The sequence below is a fragment of the Phascolarctos cinereus genome, unplaced genomic scaffold (assembly GCF_003287225.1).
Source record: "Phascolarctos cinereus isolate Bilbo 61053 unplaced genomic scaffold, phaCin_HiC Scaffold_2;HRSCAF=192, whole genome shotgun sequence".
In the NCBI taxonomy this organism is placed as follows: Eukaryota; Metazoa; Chordata; class Mammalia; order Diprotodontia; family Phascolarctidae; genus Phascolarctos; species Phascolarctos cinereus.
In genome coordinates this window covers 50,537,372-50,555,151 of record NW_027555625.1, presented here as the reverse complement: position 1 = coordinate 50,555,151, position 17,780 = coordinate 50,537,372, and the positions used below count along the sequence as shown (strand labels likewise).

Genomic DNA, 17,780 nt, shown 5'->3' with positions numbered 1-17,780 from the left:
ATTCAATATCATAAAGAAAATGAAGAGCAACAACCTCAAAGGGTCGTTAAAATTATACATGCCCTTCTGACCCACATGTACAAAAATACTTTTTTTGTGGTGGCGAAGAATTGGAAATTGAGAAGATGCCTCTCAATTGGGGAATGGCTGAGCAAGTTGTGGTATATGAATGTAATGGAATACTATTGTGTTATAAGAAATGATGAACAGGTTGACTTCAGAAAAACCTGGAAAGACTTGTATGGTCTGATGCTGAGTAAAGTGAGCAGACCCAGGAGAACGTTGTACACAGTAACAGGCACGTTGTGTGATGACTAATATTGATAAACTTAACCCTTCCCAGCAATACAAGGGTCTAAGACATCTCCAGAGGCCTTGTGATAGAAAATGCTATCCACATCCAAAGAAAGAACTATGGAGGTTGAACCGCTATTTTTTTTTCTCTTCTGTTGAGTTTTGTTTCCTTTCTGATGGTTCCTCCTATTGGTTTTAATTTTTACTTACAACACCACTAATGTGAAAATGTTTAATAGGAATGTAAATGTAAAGCCTATATCAGATTGTGCCCAGTCTTGGGGAGGGTGGTGGGGAGGAAGGGGGAGAAAAATTTTAAACTCAAAAGCGTATGGAAGTGATTATTGATAAAAATCAAAATAAATTAATAAAATAACTTTTAAAAACACCCTTTAAAAAAAGACAAAAATCTAAAAATAAAAAAATTATACATGCCCTTTGACATAAACCTATACTCCAAATATCAAAGAGAGAAGAAAAGGACTGATGGGCTGAGGTACAAAATTAATTACATCAACTTTTTGTTATAGTAAAGAACTGGAAATAAAGGAAGTACATATTAATGGAGAAATGGATGAACAAATTAATAGTACATGACTGTAAAAGAATATTATTGCACCCAAAGAACTGACAAAAGAGATGGATGTTTCAGAAAAACTTGTGGAGACCGAAAGTGAAGAGAACCTGAAGGATACTCTAAATTTTGAAAAAGCTTTGAAAGACTTAAGAATTCTAGTCAAATTCAGCCTACCACCTGTTTCTGCACCACCAAGAGCTAAGAATGGAAAGTGGCTTTTACATTTTTAAAAGGTGAGGGGGGAAAAATCAAAAGAATATTTCTTGCCACATAAAAACTACATGAAATTCAAATTTCAATGTCCATAAATAAACTTTTATTGGAAAAGAGCCATCCCGGGGCAGGTAGGTGGTGCAGTGGATAGAGCAACGGCCCTGAAGTCAGGAGGACCTGAGTTCAAATCTGGCCTCAGACCAAACACCTGACAACACTTACTAGCTGTGTGACCCTGGGCAAGTCACTTAACCCCAACTGACTAAAAACAACAAAACAAAAACGAAAAGAGCCATGCCAATTCATTTATATATTAGCTATAAGTTCCCACTACAATGGCAGAATTGATATCTGCAACATAGGCCATATGTGGCAATCCTCCCTCCACACCACTGCATGGTACACTACAAACTAGAGTGGCAAAATTTTAACAACCATGTTTTCTGTGCAATAACTTTTTTAAAAATTATCAGCGCATACCCATAGCATCAAAACAAGAAGAGAGAAAATAAAAGAGAGAGAGAAAAAATGGGAGGAAATATACTTTATAAAGATCTTTCAGCTCAGGATGGAGATTGAAATTTTTCTGAACCGGAAGAACCATTCTAAACCACTATTGATCAACACTGAATGGCTTTGAAAATAAGCTTTTGCTGCCGACTTGATAATGGTTCTTAATGAATTCAACCTAAAATTTACAAAGCAGAATGGTACTTAAATATGAAACACATTACAGTACAGTCAATCAGATGACAACCAATGTTACTTGAGTCACAAGTGACATCAAGCTGCATTCATTACACATTTCGTGTACTGTCAAAAGTTAAAAGAAGTTAGATGTCTCCGTTCCCACACAAGCTGGCAGCAGATTAAGATTTCTGGAGCTCAAATTACAGTTCTAACACCATATTCTGAACTTTGATGCAAGTGGAAAATTTTTCATATTTTAAAATCTATGCAACTGTAAATGAAGAGCTTTCACCTAATCTTCCATTTAAAGTGCTTAATCTTCAATGTAATAACATCCAAAAGGCAACTAATCAGAAAAATCTAATAGCATTCTATAAATGCCATCCAACTAATGAATATGATCAATTAAAATCCTATGTTCATGGACTAATGTATTTGGCAGTACCGATCTGTGTGAAAAGGTATTTCAAAAGACAAAATATTTTAAATCTTATTACAAGTTAACATTAACAGATAAACATTTAGAGTAGATTTTGATAACAGGAAATACCACCTTTGAATGCCAATTAAACAAAATGTTATACCCAGAAAAAGATTCTTCTTATTAATGGGCTACTAATTACATTCTGTTTTCTCCCTTGTTATATGAACAGCTACACAATCTCCTCAATTTTACCTCTTGGTCTGCAAAACCTAAAATATTAACCAGCTCTATTCTAGAAAACTTGCCAAACCCTGCATTATGCAATGCTATACCACTTCAAACCCAGCTGTAAACATTGTGTCCTATTACTATCTCCATGGCAAGTCATTCTTAAGCCTTGTTAAATTCAAAATCCCCAAATCCTATGGACAACCTCCCCACACATACACCCCCCCAAAAAAAAAATATCACAGCAGGAAACCAAGGCAAAAATTCCTGAGAGAGTCTATCTTGAGGCAAAAACAAAACAAATTTAATAAAAATATAACAAGTCAAGAGTGGTAGAAGTTTGCTATTTCATCATCATAGTTACAGTCATCATCATAGATGGAAATTACATTATGGCCTGCTATAACTCCCTCTGCTTCTATATACAGTTGCCTGACCTTTGAAATCACTGGTGAAATCCCAATGACTGCTCAGGACCTATCTAGAACCTCCAAATCTTGAGAAAGCCCGATTTCACTACTCAATCTCCATTACAAGCTGATCCTATCCAACCTTCACTACAAGCCTATCCTAGGCTAGTCTATTGTCTTAACCACCACACAGGAGTCCTCACATCTATTTGTTTGACCCTAATCCCCCTCCCTCCCTGTCTATCTGTCTCTGTCTCTGTCTCTCTCTCTCTCTCTCTCTCTCTCTCTCATACACACACACACACACACACACACTTTTACTTCTCCCAACTGCCTACTAAACATCTTGAATAGGATCTTATAGAGATCTTAAACTTCCCATGTCCCAAACATCATCACTCCCCTGCCTAAAACTTTCCATCTCGTCTTACCTTCCCTATACAGTTGAGGGTACTGTCATCTTCTCACCTACTCAAAATCACAAGTTTTGTATCATTATCTTTCACTCCCCACATCTAATCAGTCACTATGTCTTGTCCTTCGACCTTTAGAATTTTTCTGGTATGCACTTCCTTACAACTCTCTGACACCACCACCACCCTGGTAATACTGGCCCATATCATCTCAAACTTGAACTACTGCAATAGCTTTCTGTTTGATCTCTCCCTATACTTCAAGTCCTTCCCAACTACAATCTATTCTTCACAACATGACCATGAGTTTCCCTTAGAAAAATCACTTTGGTGGAGAATGTATTAGAGTGGGAAGAGACCTGTGGCAGGGAGAACAACCAGAAAGCTACTATAATAGTCAAGGGAGGAGGGTAGAAATAATTGGCAAAATATACAAATACGAAACAGAAATAGCAAGTCTCACCAAAGAAATAAAAAAGGAAGACTGATTAGGAATGCAAATATATAAAAGTGAAGAACAATCTGGAAAACAAGCAAGAAACAATTACTTTAAAAGAACGCATGCTCTCCATACATGCAAAACATATTTTTCTTAAAGAACAGGATGCAAAAAGGGAACTTATAAGGATAATATATCTCCCAGAAAAACATGACAAGTCAAAAAATGTGAACACCATAATGCCAAAAAAGAAAGAAATTAAATAAAACTGCCTAGAACTTAACAGGGAGAACAAAGTGCCAATCAAAAGAAGAAAAGAAAGGAGAGATGGAGGGAAGGAAGGAAAGAAAGGGAGGGGGGGGAGACAATGAATATCAAGGCTGAAAACTCCAAGATACAAAGTGGTTAAAAATTTAACAATTCAATTAACAAACAACAAATTTTGCAAGCAACCAGGAAAAAAGACCTCCAAATACAAAGGAAAGGAAATTGGAATAACACAAGACTGTTCTCTCACCAGAAAACAGGGGAGGGAATGGTATAATGTCTTCTGAAGAACAATGGAGCTCAGAACGTGGTCCAGGGTGACCTACCCTGAAAACCTGAGCTTAATTATAAATGAAAACATACGGACATTCAGTAATAAGAGGCATTTAAATACTCTTATAAAGAAGATCTAACCTGAAGAGATTATGTGCTTCTTGAACACTCTCGACCACAGAAATGAGGTAGACTGGACAAATTCAGCAGCCAAGGACATCAACAGCAGCTATGACAGTGGAGAGACCAGTTTAAAAACAAAAAGCCACACGCTTCTATTTAAATGTACACACACAAAGAGATAAGGATGAAGGGGAACAGAGGTGATAGCAGAGATGGAGATGATGAAGGAGAGAGGAATCTGTACTTCCAGGGAACTTCAAGGCAGCCAGGTCAATCAATGTGTGGTTTTTTTGTTTCTTTGTTTTGGTGTACAAAATTACAAACAGAGAGGATCCCTAGAAGAGGAGAGTGAAGGAGGTAGAAAAAGGGGAGTGTGTGATACAATCTGACCAAGCTAGTGCTAGAAACGATGCCCACGGTGACTCCTCTGGTCTCTCTGGAAAAAGAAAGACTGCAAGGGAGTGGGTAAGGAAGCAGGAGAAGGGACTGAAAAAGAAGGGGGAAGAGGAAGATCTTGTATCGGCTGTAGGAAGGGGCGCCACTGCTAAATGCTCCTCTGGGTGGTTGGAAAAAAAAAAGTTCTGTGAAGAGAGATGGGGCCCTTCGTGTCAGGTATTGTCTGCCAGGGTGTGGTGCTTGGAGAGCCCATTCATCTCCTCTTGGGAAGCAGGGCATTAGGGCTCCTGGAGGTGACAGTCTATGGAAGGAGTAGGAGCACATGGACTCAGAAGATTCTGAAACAAACCAGAAGGAGGACAAAGGTCAGTGGTGGGCTGAACTATGAGGAGAAGGAGGTGTGCTGCCACACCAGGCACCATCCTCTCTATCACCTATAGGAATTGGCATTTTTCTGGGAACAAGGCACAATGAGGGGGACAGGAAGAAGAGGGAAGAATGGAGGCAAACTCTACAAAGTAGTAGCAGAAATTGTTTAGAAGGAAGGGTCCAGAATGGGCACACCCAGGAATTCTGATTCCTTGAGGAATGCAGAAAATAGAGAGTAACCAGATAAGCAGAAAGGTCACAAACCAGAGAATGAGGGTCTAAAGTACATAGAGAGAATGGATAGTGAAGAGATATCTCTGGAAAGGGGCATAGAAAATGAAATTTTAAAAACCAATAAATAGAACAAGTTTTAGGGGAAGAGAGTTAAGAGGTCATCTATTTGACTGAAAGGAAAAAAGAGAAGACGAATTAAATAACCAGATAAAAGCAGCAAAGAAAAAGGAGCTAATAAGCAGAACTCCAGGGGGGAGGGGATGAAGTGAGAATAGGGTCATCTTAATAACAAGATTAAGTTAAAGTAACTAAAGAGATATAGTAATGTGTTTATAAGAGGAAAGGGGGGAAATTGTAAAAAAAATGAACATTAGAGACAAAGGAAGGAAAATATATAACTCTCAAAACTCTAAGTGTGAATGCATTAAACAATCCAAATTAACAAAAAAGAGTGACAGATTAGATAAAGAAATAAAACTGGCTTAAAAATAAAACTTGCTTAAAAAACAAAGACATACACAAAAGAAAATTGAAGGCCTGGGAAAATACACTATGCTCAAAATTAAATCCAAAATTCACAAGTAGCATCTATATTATCTGACAAAGCAGACATATTCAAAAAATAAAAAGAGATAAACAACACAATCCTATTACACTGAAAAGAATCATAAAAGACAAACTAATATCAGTATTAAACATATATGTTCCAGATGTCTTACCATCTAAATGCATAAAGGAAACACTAACTGAATTTCCAGAATACGTGAATAGTTTAAAAAAAAAAAAAAAGACTGACAAGAAATTTCATCATGCCTCTTTCAAGTTTTGGAAAACTGAGGAAAAAATAAAATGCCCCGCGCACGCCCCCCCCCCGCACCCTGAGCCGAGTACACAGAACTGAACAAATTGAGGAAGAAACTAGAACTGAAGACTTGTGGTGTCTTCTAAATAGGACTACAAAATACATATTTTTCAGCACCACCTAATCCTTTACAAAAAAAAAAATCATGGGGGATGGGGGAAACACAAAGAAAGTATTTTAAAGTTAGCTGAATGAAGCTCCAAAATGTAGACACTCACTTAATTTAAAAACATAATGTACAATCTACAAAACTTTTTGTGATCTTCCCCACAAGTCAAAAATGTTCTTAATGCAACTTTGTATGCTTAATGCAAATTTGTATGCTACTGCACATTTGTCTGTTAGACCTCACCCCTGCAAAACTCTTAAGTTCTAAGATATAAACTACATCCTGATTTTTACTTTATCTTTCCTGAGCCTGGTATAAAGTTTGGCACACTGAAGTTAAATCCAAAGTTTTTGGGACACCGTGCATTTACATGGATCACTACTTTCTGTTGGAGGCATTAATCTTTAGGCGTTGGGGCATAAGGCCAAGAGGCAATGCAACATGGATCTATAAGTCCATACACCAGTAATGTCTCATGGCCATTCACTGACACAAAAGCTGTTTTAAGCCAAGAACAACTAATTAAAAGCCTTAGGACACAGAGGTAGAAGAAAAGCAAAGTGAAGAATTCACCCCTTTCATTTCTCTTTCACTTCATCTTCTCCCACTCTCATAACAAATTCAGCTGCAGCAGAACAGTACCTTTGGGAGCCTTAGCAGGCCATTACTCTAAAGCTATGCAGCCACTAAAGTTTATTTTCCTTTCTAATTTTATATTTTTAAGCACTGCTCTACCCAAATCCTGACCCAATAGTAAGCATAATGTGAAAAGGCCAGGCCCCTGAGTTCCCAGAGGTTTTACCTACAAAATTACACTCATCACATCCACCCAAGCTAAAAAGGGGAGGTACAAGGTACCTATGTTCAGAGAAGTCCACCTCAAAAAGGGTGGCTAGCAGGCGAGTACAATTTTCCCAACCACAGCAATTCACAAAGACTTTCTAATATTAAAATCCACTATGATCCTTAACAGTTGAGGGAGAATCTATATATGGATTCTCATCTCAGAAGTGCTGAAATTTAAACAAAAAGAACAGGCTCAGTTAATAAAACAAAGAGGTGGCAAATCAATGAACAAATTTATAGTGAAAAAGAAAATTGAGACATAAACACTGGGCATCCTCAGTTGAAAGAGATAGAACACTAATTTTCTTTTCCCAAGGTTGGCCTGCTTCCCCAAAATTACCTAGGTTCCACTACTTAAAGAAAGCTTCTGGTAAGAAAGCTGAAGCAAATGAGAAATAATCTCCAGAGTTACAAAATACCAGAGAAAACAGAGGCATTCTCATTCTCTTTGTTTTCAAATGAGAGAAGGAAAAAATGTGTGGGTATTTCCAGTTAAATTTTCCAAATACTGGGTCACAAAGCCTAGCAGGAACTTGGCAGCTCTTACTGCCAAAGTAAACATGTTCCAAGGTTGTCTCAGGCCTTAGCATTTGCTATGTGAATACTACAAGTTTGCTCCTCTTGATATCACTGTAAAAACTGGTCATTCTAATTACCGAAGCACCCACCTAACATAATGACATAACAAGAAGTCACCTAGTTCTTACCCACTTTCTGGGGATGTATCAAACTTCCTTTCTGTTCTCGGAGACCAGCACATGTTGATACTTGGCAGATAATTCTCACTAATACCTTCCCACTCACTATCAGTCGCCTAAATCCAAAAAGCACCCAGCCATCTGGCTAGATCCAAGAGCTAGACAGCCACAAAGACAACCTGATTCTCCTCTAATGTATTTCAAGTATCCTCTCTAGGAACAATTCATGAAAAGAGAGAATTACTTTAGGGAGGCCCTGTGATTAAATACTTCACTGTGTTATTCCAGTACTGATTCAAAATTCACAAAATGGGAAACATTAAATGTCCAAACCAGGGCTGGGGAACCTACAGTCTCAAGGCCTTAAAGTGAAGCCCTTTGACTGAATCCAAACTTCATAGGGGAAATCCCCTTAATAAAGGGATTTGTTCTATAAAACTTAGACTCAGTCAAAAGGTTGCACCCACGGACCTAGAGGGCCACCAGTGGCCTCAAGGCTGCAGGATCCCCAACACTTGACACAAAACCATGTCTGGAATGAACAAACATAAAATTCCCTAACTCGCTGGTCACAATAAATACTACAATAGCAGTTCCTTAATGTGAAAGGGGTTAAGATAAAATAATACAGTAAAACTTAACTCATCTAATACCTGAGTGGGATATTGACACACCTACCATACCTGTCAGTCAGCTAGCACTTATTTAAGCACCTCCTTTGAAGCAATGCACTGGGTTAACCCCTGGGATACAAAGAAAGTGAAAAGACAGTTCCAGTTCTCCAGAAACTGACAGTCTAAGGAGGGAATATCAGCCTTGAAAGTCATCCAAAATCTAATCCATCAGTCAATAAACATGTATTAAGGGCCCACTATGTGCCAGACACAGTACTAAGCACAGATGTTTCAAACACAAGAAAGAGTCCCTGCCATCATTTACAATCCAATGAGGGAAGGGCAGCAAGCATACCAAGAGAAGCTGAGGAGTGGTATGTGGGGGTGTGTATTGAGAAGTGGAGGTACCTCAATGGAGAAGTGCAAAGATGTTCAAGAGTGCAGCCACTTGGGAAATTAAGAAATGGATGGTCTGCCACTCCCCCCCCCCCAAGGCTTTGCCGTTCATGGCTCCACCCACCAAATCAGAGAGGCAGAGGGTAGTGAATAAAGTTAAGTACCAAGGCTGACTGGATCTGTTCAAGCCATCTTGCCGCCTTCCTTTCTCTCGCTTCCATCATTATTTGAAGCTCAAGTCAGAATGCTCCAGGAAACAAACAAGGGTCCTAAGTGAGACATATTGGAATAGCCCTAGCTAACAGTATCTGCAATATGAACATCAGACTGCAGACAAAGTCTCATTTGGGACCAGGAGAAAAGCAGTCACTATAATGTATAGCCCTAACTCTTTCAGACTATACAAATTAACATCTAACATGGTGTTTATGTTGTTGTTTTCAATCGTGTCTCACCCTTCATAATTCCTTTTGGGGTTTTGGCAAAGATACTAGAGTGGTTTGCCATTTCTTTCTCCAGCTCATTTTATAGTTGAGGAAACTGAGGTTAAGTGACTTGCCCACAGTCACACATTTAATAAGTGACAGAGGCCCCATTTGAAATCAGGTCTTCCTGAGCCATCTACCTGTCCTATGGTGTATATAAGTATAGAGAATAAAATAAAATAATTTTTTTCCTGTTTTTATATAGTTATGGTTTTCATCTCCACAAAGGTCTACTTCAATTTCTGGTTTATATCATGGAAACATCTCTGGGCTTTAGAAGGTTGTGCCAATGGAGTACAAGTCCTGACAGGTCCTGCCCAGCTAGAAAGACCATGACTACAAGACCACCGGTAATGTCTGTCATCTAAGGATAAGCCAACTAAATTTGAAAAGACTTAACAGATGCAGAACCTTTGAGAGTAACCATCTACCTAAATAACTAAGAGAGGGTAGCAGATTCCTCTCAAATGCCTAAGGAATAACCACACTAGCAATGTCACAAAAAAAAAGTAGTGAAGTATGACTTTCAAAACCTCTTGATTCCTAAATCCTATCCATAAAAAAGACATAAATTTACTTTTTCCAGAAGTGTTGTTTCCATAAAATTGTCCCCCAAAAAATATATTTTCTGTCTCTGTCTCTCTCTCTCTCTCTCTCTCTCTCTCTCTCTCTCTCTCTCTCAGAGAACATGGACATCTGCAATGCAATTACCATTTTTCCACCTAGCAATATGTAACAAAGCAATATTTTTCATAACAAATGAGTTATTCCAAATAGTCAACACAGTATTTTCTTATCTAAAACACACTTTCTTTTTCTAGTTCCTTTTATAATAGAAGACACCAAAATAAGTGAGCCAATAGCTCCACCCCAGCTGGGAAAATTCAGAGGAAGAAAAAAGCAGCCACAACTACTACAGGCTAGGCCAGCTCACTGTTGTACACAGTTGGCATGTGGGTAGAATTCAGCTCTTCCCTTTCTTATTTTACCTGGTTTCCAATTCTTCTAGTCTGGTGTACGTGATTTTTACTTGCCAATTTCTACTTGCCAATTCAGTCTACTTGAAAGAAGGGATCATATCTGTTACTGCTCTACGATAGTTGCTGTGTTTCTAAAAGCTAGGAGTGCTTCTGGGAAAAGATTACATAACAGTTCATTTCTATACTTAGAAAAAATACATGCACTTTTTCTTTATTAACATCTAAAAGTATGCATATTCTAGGTTACTTGTGGATTCAGGGTAATTTATAGTATAGCTTTACTTTAGTATCCTAAATTATAATCAAAACTAATATTCTAAAGTTTATTAAATGATAACTCATATTCAACTGCTTCTTCCTTCTTCTGTAATGAAAAAATTCACCATGAAGGAATATTGACATCTATTTTTAATTCCTTACAAGACTTACCTAAATTGAATGAAAATATTTTTGTAGTTTTTTTTTCCTTTTGGTCTGTTTCTTCTTTTACAATATGACTAACATATAAATATGTTTTACATGATTGCACATACATAATCTATTATTAAATTGATTACTGTTTTCAGAAGCTGGGAGGAGAGGAAGAAAAAAATGTGAAGTTAAAATAATGAATGTCAGGGCAACTAGGTGGCGAAGTGGATAAAGCACTGGCCCTGGAGTCAGGAAGACCCAAGTTCAAATCTGGCCTCAGACACTTACTAGCTTAGCTGTGTGACCCTGGGCAAGACACTTAATCCCCATTGCTTCTTTAAAAAAAAAAAGAATGCTAAAAACTGTCTTTACAGGTAATTAGAAAAAATAGAAGATTACTTAAATAAATTGAATGAAAATAAAGAGAGGTACAGAAGCAGAGGTGGTAGTATAAAGGAACAGAGACGGGAGACCTCTGTGAGGAGCAAAAAGAAGGCCAGTTTGGGTAGATGCAGAATATGGGAGGGGTAGTGATGTCCAAGAAGACTAAGTTGTACAGGGCTTGAAAAGTCAAACAGACGTTCTGAGAATCAAATAAATTTATTTATATAAGGTTAAAAAAAAAGTCGAACAGAGCTTGTACGTACACATCTCCCACAACAAAATGTAAGCTACTCAAAAGGCAGGATTATCTTGTTCTTTCCATTTCTATCCTTCAAGCCAAGCACAGCACCTAACACATAGCAGGTTCTTATTACATGCTGGCTTGATTGATTTATCTAATCAACAGCACATAAAATGAAGGAGTTTTTCTTTGGCTGAGGAAACTCAGGCTCCCACCAATCCATCATCTATTAAGGAACAGAATACCTGCTTCCTGATCTATTTCAATGTGCCAGGATCTGAAGAACCAAGGGCTGAACGCAGTACCAATCCAGGTTGTAAGCATGTTTTTCTTGGGGGGGGGGGGCGCGCTGCCCCACAGCTAGGTGAGGCAGTGGATAGAGCTCATGCCTTGGAGTCAAGAGGACCTGAGTTCAAATGTGACCTCAGACACTTGACACTTGCTAGCTGTGTGACCCTGGGCAAGTCACTTAACCCCCAGTTGCCTCACCAAAAAGCAAAAACAAAATAGTCTGTATGACTATTGCCAATTACTGCCAGAACAACTTATCTCATAATCCTAAAAGAAATTACAAATTTAACCCTTCTGATATTCTACATTATTCAACATCTTATTCCTAGGCAAATCAGCACATATTTAAATGTTAGTCAAACCAGTTATATATTTTTTAAAAAGAAAAGTTAAGTTTAAATTCTAAAAAAAAATTTGCATATAAATAATGCTGCCTTCATTAGGATATGCAGCTTTCAAAAAACCCATTACTTTTTGGACAAATGCTTTGAAATTGCCTTTTCACAATAAATTCAAGCTTCACATCTATATGTTTCTTAGTAGGTAAATTCTGAAAAGCAATGCTGTTTAGCAGCCCTACCTTATACCTACATGTTCATTACAAACCCAATAAAACTGTGTACTCAAAAAAAAAAACCACCCTCAAAAACTATTTCAATCTCATTGTTTCTCTGGATAAGACTTGACCCCTCTCCCTCCCTTTCTTTAATGAAGATGTTAAAGGAATGAGAATTAGACCAGCTGTCAGGTTAAACTTAGGGAGCTAAACTAAAGAAAGGTCAAAACTACTATACTGCACATGAGATCAACAAATCTTGAGGTTAGAAAGGAACCTTGAAAGAGCATCTAGGCTATTTCTCTTTGTTTATGAAAAATCACCCCTAAACAATGGCCAGATGGAAGAAAATGTTATTTTTAAAGAATGCCCATTTGAGGGACCTAATAAGCCTGAAAGCATCAAAACACTTTTCCTTACATCTAAATTTCTCATAGTACCATAGCCCAATGCTGTTTCTTTCAGACACACGAGGCACACTGGTTATAGAAAAAGATATGACAAAAGGAACCAGACAGAGTCCACATTAACACCTTATAAGAAATTCTTTCTTATACTTTTAGGTAAAAAGGTACTGAGCTACTAATCTAAGAAAAACAGGATATTTCTCTGAGGGCTATTGTGAGGATTAAATGAGTTCATACTTTAGGTGTAAAGCCTTACTTAGCACAGTGCTTATTCCTGAATGGGAAGTCCCTGTGAAGACTCCTCAGTGTAATTAAGATTTGGGATAAGACTGAGTGGGATGAGGGGTCCTGTGAAGACTTTTTAGAAGAAAAAAACTGAAATTTTATTGTGACTCAAGGCAGGCATAGTAGCCTGACATGCCTAAGTTTCGGTTTACTAGAAATCACCTGAGTTACAGGAATCCAGCCCCAAATATCCCCCCCTCTTTATGCCATTGTTATCTCCGTAGTTAAAGTTTGCCAAGCCTGAAACCCTGAAACCCACCCTTGTATCATGTTGTTATACCTGTTGCTATATTTCGGTCATGGTGACCTGGCTATACGGTACAACGCCTACCCCAACTGCACATTTTTAACTGTTTCTTTGTTAACACTTCAGTAAATTAAGGGGCTAAATACAGATATGTATATAGTTCCTTTTGTTTTGTTTTCTGTTTCTATAGATTGTGAACCAAACATTGGCCAGTTGGTGGGAGAGGGGATTTGCCCATTAGGGCTACTTAATCCGGTTCTTCTGCTTTTGTAGTCTGTCTCCCCTCATCAGAACATACTGGTGGAGGGACACCCTATTCTCGAGAATAGCAAATAAAAATTAACTTTGTTTCTCCTTGAAAGACTCTAAGTGTGTTTTTTAATTTGAGTGGCATCCTACACATTCCCAATGATATTTCCTCTTTTCAACAGTTCTCAAGGTAGAGAGAGGAAGAGCAGCAGAAACATAAAGCTCACTGAGTCTATGGTCTCCTAATGTCCTAGTTTCAATTCCCATGTAAATGAGCTTGCCTAACTCCACTCACTGGTCAGTGACCACACACCCTCACCCTATTTCATGAATATCACTAACCACAAGAGAGGACCAAGTTAAGTGTGGCTGGGCCAACAAATCAACAAGCTTGAGTCAAGAATTGTGCTAAGTCCTTGGGATACAAAGAGACAAAGTGAAACAATTCTTGCTTTTGCAGAGTGCACAAAGAGGGAGGAGGGGAGGTGGAGCCGAAGCCCTGAGCCCCAGAGACAACGCATGTGCATGAACTGATTCATATAAAACATCTATACATCCAGCTCTATTAGGAAAAAAAGTTATGCATGTCTTAAAACAAGTGACTTTTTCCAAAAAGGAAATACACCCATTCCAATTCAAATATTGTCAAAAAGGAACTAAAAAGCCACTATCATCTGAATGACTTTGATTTTGGTGATAGATGGCACTAAACATCCTAAATCGATTGACATTCTGCACTGAAAGAATGGTTAACACTTCCCATGTCATAAAAGTTTTCTCGACAGAAATCTGTTAATAAAATATCTACTATAACCTTTCAGAAGAGCTCTTTACAACTTGAATTTAAGGCAATACAGTGGAAGACTTACTGATACACTGCTTTCCTTTTGTCAAGGAAATCCTTTCTTTTTAATTATTTGAAATACTATTGATAAAGGGAAAGCAAAAATTTCTTACCTTACTCTCAAAACGTCAAAAATTATACAGTCAAATGTTGTATACTTAGTATGCTCCCCACACCATTAAAAAAAAAAAACACCTCTCAATGGATTCCCATTGCCTAGTGCAATAAAATCCCAAATCAAGGACTTCAAAATCAGAAGCTGATCTTTCCTTTAGGCTACTCCTCAACACAAAGCCCTCTAGCCATAATAACCCTCTAAACACACCTAAATAGGACTTGCTTATTTCAATTTGCTACACTGTTTCTTCCATTTAACCTACCCATCCTTAAAGCTCAAGTCAAGCATACAATCAACAAACATTTACTAACCCAATACCCTCTGTGGGTCCACCAATGTCCTCCACAGGAAGCCTGATCAGTTCACTCCACCCAATGATCCTTCCATTTCCAAAATGTTGCCTTCATTTGCTGGTATCCTCATTTGACAGATATTCCTTTTACTATTATTTACCTTTTCTAGTTTTGTCTCTAACTAGATAATAACTTTTCATGGGAAAAAATGTCTTAAACATATGAAATGAAGTGTTCAACAAATCAATAAAGTGAACCAATGGATACTTGCACAACCCAAATGGACCCTCATTCACCTGAATCTCTAAATGAATGGGACGCTGTATTGCAAATAAGTTTCTAAAAATTAACAGATCCATCAGTTTTTCATTAATTCTCTCTTCTTAGCTACAACAGATTTTCTCACACACACACACACACACACACACACACACACACACACACCCCTCCCTTCCTCAGACATGCTGACCTTCCTCTCTTTTTGTAGCGAATACTCATTTCCTAAACTAAGAGAAAACAAATATTAGAATACATATAATCAGAGGCATTTTAAGTTCCCTTTCCACAGCAAGCACAAATTTCAACAACATTAATTAACCAAAAGGCAACAAGCAAGGGGCTGGAGGAAGCAGCACTAACAAGACAACAATATGCTTCCAAGTGACCTACTTAAGACTGAGGTCAAAAAATAAGGAAATCCCCTTGGCCACAGGCAAAAAGGGGAAAGAATTCATTTTCAAATACAACTGGTCCCACTGCCTAATTTATTTTATGGTAAGCGGCAAATTTTGAGGATGCAACAGGCTTTACTGGCGCTTATATCCCTGAGGGGGGGAAAAAGAAGTATTAGGCAGTAACAATCATAATGTGAAATAGCTTGCTTTGCCTAGACTTCTGCTAAACATACCTTGTTAAGAAAACCAAAACCTGAAATCAATTATTAACATCTTCCTTCCCACTTTTCCTTCAGATAAAGGAGAAAGAATCCTGCTTAGTCTGTGGTCACTGGTTTGAAAAGAGTGAAGTGCCACGCACTGGAACTTTTCTCAAAACCAGGGAAAAAAGGTCAGCCAAGACAAACTATCAGGGCAGACCCACTGCAGGGCCAACAAAATTTTACCACCTTTAGCCGTGATTATTCAAAGACTAAAACAAGTAGATATGAAACATAAGCAACCTTACTGTAATAATTTTAATACTGCAACAAAAATATTAAAATATGATCAGCCCTACAAGGTTTCTAAAAACAATAATACTAATTCTCAAAAGTATAAAAACTACTATTATCCCAAACTGTCAATCCACATTGAGAAAGGACAGAATAATAGCACCTACTGTTTTATGTACTCCTACCTACTCTGAGAAGACAGTCTTAAGTGTTTTTTTTATCCCAGAGATAACTATCTCTGACACGAGATTCAGACAACTGAAGAGAATACAACCAGGATACAGGCTTGTATCCACTCATTTAATTACTGAGAATAACTGTATGACACTATAGAAGCTATTCATTGATATCCAAATGCTAATTACCATCACTAAGAGAGTACTGAAGGCTACAAGAATTTGTCACGGATATAGGCTGAAACTATTTAGACTCTAGTAGGTATTTATTAAACTAAAATTTTTCATTAAGACCCAAGAAAAATAACTTGTAAAATGATACAGTATTTTCACAAGATCTCTGCAAAACAACACAACAAACAGAAAAAACCGAGAAATAAATCACTAAAATATTTACCGATTCCATAGTTGAAAGCAGTCTTTTATCAGGATGTATATATTAAATCCAATACAAGTCACAAAGCAGCTGTGTGTAATTCTGAAACAAAAGAACAAAATCAGTAAAAGTAAATATTAACTTGTTAATTCCATCTTTTAAAAGGAATATCTTCCCATTTGGACAAAACATTCAAAGCAAAATATACCAAAACTTCAAAGCAAACGTTATGCCCGGGAAATCCTGTACCCATCCCCAAAGTCCCTGTATTACCAACAAGGTTGTCCACTTCTACCTACAAACACTCCCCTCCCAATTCATCACTCACAGCCTGGTATAAACTAAGATGCGGTCTCTCTCCTCCCACACCCCCAGTGGCACATCACATCTTCCAGAACAGAATAATGTTGTTGATTTTTTTTTTGGGGGGGGGTTCAGTATCAAAGAAAGACCTTCAATGAGGTTCACATATGCAGTAATATGTTTAATTACATTTTTGCTTAGAATACTCAGAATCTTCCCTTGAAAAGGAGGGAGAGAAGGGGGAAATTTAACATGCTATCAAATCACTTAGGCTTGCAATCTTATTATGGATCCTCAAATCTTCACTTGCACTCACTTATCAATCCAAATCTTGCCGTTCTCCCCAACTCCCCCAAACCTCTTTGTAACTTTCCTATTGCTGTCAAGAATATCATTATCTATCTCAGGCTCTCATCCTGGGGTGTCGTCCTTGACTCCTCATTCTTCCCTCCAACCCTTTACCCAATCTGTTGCCAGGGGCTGTCCTTTCATCATTGTAATATCTCTTGTATATGCCTCCTTCTCTATGATGGTCACCAACTTGGTACAGGTCTCAAAACTTCATGCCTGGAACAGGTGTATAGCCTGCAAGTTTGTCTCCCTGACTAAATCCTCTCACTACTTCAGTCAATCCTCTTAGATTTCAAGTTTCCTAAAATACACGCCTAAACCTTGCTATATCAACATTCAATCAATTCCAGTGGCTCTACCTCCAGTGTTTACAGATCAAAGCCCTTCACAAATCAGCCTTATTCTACCTTCCAATTTTCCTCCTCCCTCCTTCACAACACATACTCTGTAATTCAGTAACATCAGTCTCCTTAATGGTCCTCACAGAAACCACTGCATTCCCCAACTCCACGCATTTTCAAAACTTATCCCCTATAATTCTCTTTCCTCATTTCAATCTATGGACTCCTTGCCACCTTCCAAGTTCCAGCTCAAATCTTACCGTTAGCAGAAGACTTTCCCAATCACCCTTAATGACAGTGCATCACTTCTGTTAACTCTCTCCAATTTGTCCTAGTTATCTAGTTTGTACATAGTTGTTTGCATGTCCTCTTCCTTCCCAAATTAGACTGTGAGCTCTT

The 17,780-nt window shown here is 37.9% G+C and overlaps 1 protein-coding gene across 2 annotated transcripts in view; it reads right to left on the bottom strand.

Annotated features, from left to right (window-relative positions):
* Positions 1-17,780, bottom strand: part of ANKRD11 (ankyrin repeat domain 11) — a 365,863-nt gene that overhangs the window by 253,264 nt on the left and 94,819 nt on the right. The window contains exon 1 of one of the 2 annotated variants that reach the window (XM_020989136.2): positions 16,408-16,488. The exons of the other annotated variant lie outside the window; for it this stretch is intronic. The gene's annotated coding sequence lies outside the window, so the exon portion shown is untranslated. Of the gene's footprint in view, positions 1-16,407; positions 16,489-17,780 lie in introns of those variants that run through there. 2 annotated transcript variants of the gene reach the window in all.